The sequence below is a fragment of the Peromyscus maniculatus genome, chromosome 4, assembly GCF_049852395.1.
Source record: "Peromyscus maniculatus bairdii isolate BWxNUB_F1_BW_parent chromosome 4, HU_Pman_BW_mat_3.1, whole genome shotgun sequence".
Taxonomy (NCBI): Eukaryota; Metazoa; Chordata; class Mammalia; order Rodentia; family Cricetidae; genus Peromyscus; species Peromyscus maniculatus.
Genome location: NC_134855.1, coordinates 149,523,674 through 149,526,157, shown reverse-complemented (window position 1 = coordinate 149,526,157; position 2,484 = coordinate 149,523,674). Strand labels below are relative to the sequence as shown.

General features: G+C 45.4%; 1 pseudogene; it reads right to left on the bottom strand.

The window, feature by feature from the left end:
- Positions 1 to 202: 202 nt before the first annotated feature.
- LOC102910169 (calmodulin-alpha-like) lies at positions 203 to 757 on the bottom strand (annotated as a pseudogene).
- Between the last annotated feature and the right edge of the window lie 1,727 nt (positions 758 to 2,484).

Here is a 2,484-nt window from a genome sequence, read left to right as displayed (position 1 = left end):
GATCTCTTTCTTTCTTTTCTTTCTTTCTTTCTTTCTTTCTTTCTTTCTTTCTTTCTTTCTTTCTTTCTTTCTTTCTTTCTTTCTTTCTTTCTTTCTTCTTTCTTCTTTCTTTCCTTCCTTCCTTCCTTCCTTCCTTCCTTCCTTCCTTCCTTCCTTCCTTTCTTTCTTTCTTTCTTTCTTTCTTTTTTTGTAAGAGGTAAGTAAAAGATTTCAATTTGATTCTTCTAGAGGGAAAAATAGTTGAAAGCGGGTCTTCATTTTGCAGTCATCTGTACGAATTCTTCATAGTTGACTTGTCCGTCTCCATCGATGTCTGCTTCTCTGATCATCCTGTCTCCTTCTTTGTTAGTTTCTCTCCTCAGTTTGTCATGACGTGGCGTGGCGCAGTTCTGCTGCGCTGATGTAACCATGTCCATCCTTGTCAAGGACTCGGAATGCCTCGCGGATTTCTTCTTCACTATCTGTATCTTTCATTTTTCTAGCCATCAAGGTCAAGAACTCTGGGAAGTCAATGGTGCCGTTCCCGTCAGCATCCACTTCGTTGATCATATCCTGCACTTCAGCTTCTGTTGGGTTCTGACCCAGTCACCTCCTGACAGTCCCAAGTTCCTTTGTTGTGATGGCGCCATCACCATCTTTATCGAAGAGGAAGAAAGCTTCCTTGAATCCAGCAATCTGTTCTTCAGTCAGCTGATCAGCCATGGCACGAGCGAAGGAAGGAAGGAAGGAAGAGCGGAGCAGGCGAGGGTGGCTGCGCCAGCGCAGGGGCTGTGACCGCCATTGCTGCCGCCGCCCGCCAAGGTGCCCCGCTGCTGCTACTGGTGCTGCTAATGCGCTGTGCGCGCTGTGCGCTGACCCGAGAAAGATCTTAAAGGCGGGGCTAGAGAGAAGGTTCAGCAGTTAAGAGCACTGACTGCTCTTCCCGAGGACCCAGGTTCAGTTCCCAGCACCCACATGAAAGCTCATAACCACCTGTAATTCCCATTCCAGGGGATCTGATGCCCTCTTCCAGGCTCTGTGGGTACCAGCCTAGTGCATAGATATTGTGTGCATGTACACACACACACACACACACACACACACACACACACAAAAAAAAAAAAACCTTTAAAAAAAACTCTTAAGGAAAATCACGTTCTCTCTATCCTCCCTAATTGTATGCTGACAGATGTTGGAAGAGTCACCGTAACTATTAGTCTAGATGGCTCCTGCTTTGTAACCAACTGCTTTTGGTTCCAGGAGGATAGTAAAAGTGAAATGCTCTAGAGATGCAGCAACATGGAATGATGAAGAGTGGGGTAACGAGGACGGCGGCCTTCATCCTGTCCCTCACCCCCCCCACACACAATGATGTGTGCATACATCCTTCATCCTGCCTCCCCACTAGTGTGTACATACATCCTTCATCCTGCCCCCCCCCCACTGGTGTGTGCATACATCCTTCATCCTGCCCCCCCACACTAGTGTGTGCATACATACTTCATCCTGTTCCCCTATACACATACTGGTGTGTGCATACACCCTTTGTCCTGTTCCCCCCCTACACACACACACACACACACACACACACACTAGTGTGTGTATAGGTCCACACATTGGCTCTTTTTTCTAAACAAAAACCACACACCCATTCAGCCAATATAACTAGGAGCTGCTGGTCAGACAACCAAACCCTGATACAACCAGGCTGCTTCATTCTGCCTTTCCCTGACAAGAGGAATATTCTAGAATATAACACCCCCTTTCCTATCTCACACTATGGATCTATTAGTACCGCTATTTATAGACTGGAGAAAAGGGAGCGATAATTTATACATACATTTGTTTTGTAAAAATGATTCTCCAATCCTCTGATTGGCTGGAGTCCCTCAGAATGCCACTGCTCTGTGATAGATAGTGTGGCTCCAGGGGAAATGCTAAGCCATTTAAGAATCTCAGAGTCTGAGGTAGCCACTTGTGGTGAACTGTGTCATTCGCAAAGGCATGCAGTTTTTCCCCTGCCTAAAATGTCACCCAGAGAAGAGTGATTCCCAGCCGTGTATACACGCAGAACACATTTGCCAAAGGAACAACACAGAACGAACCCTAATGGAAGTTCCCACCCCGCAAAGGAACACAGTAGTTAATCCAATTTGAATTGAAGTGTTAGCTTGCACATTGATACCTTTTGTTTGTATAAAGGGCAAAGCAGATATGGAGAGGGGCAGCAAGTAACTAATTACATGAATTTTAAAAGTTGGGATGCTTGAAGCATTTTGGAAAGAAAAAAGATCACATTTACTCATGTTAAAGGCACGCTTGGTTCTGGAAAAAGCTTCCAACATGGTAATGAATAAGATAATGTTCCCAGTTTTGTCCAGGGCTGAATGGAGCTGTATGTGCTCAGGAAGATACGCTTGGGCACTTGGTAATTAAACAAAACCCCAAATTATTCCATGTAATGGACTCCAGCTGTTTTCGCCTCCTAATCCATGTTCACATTTC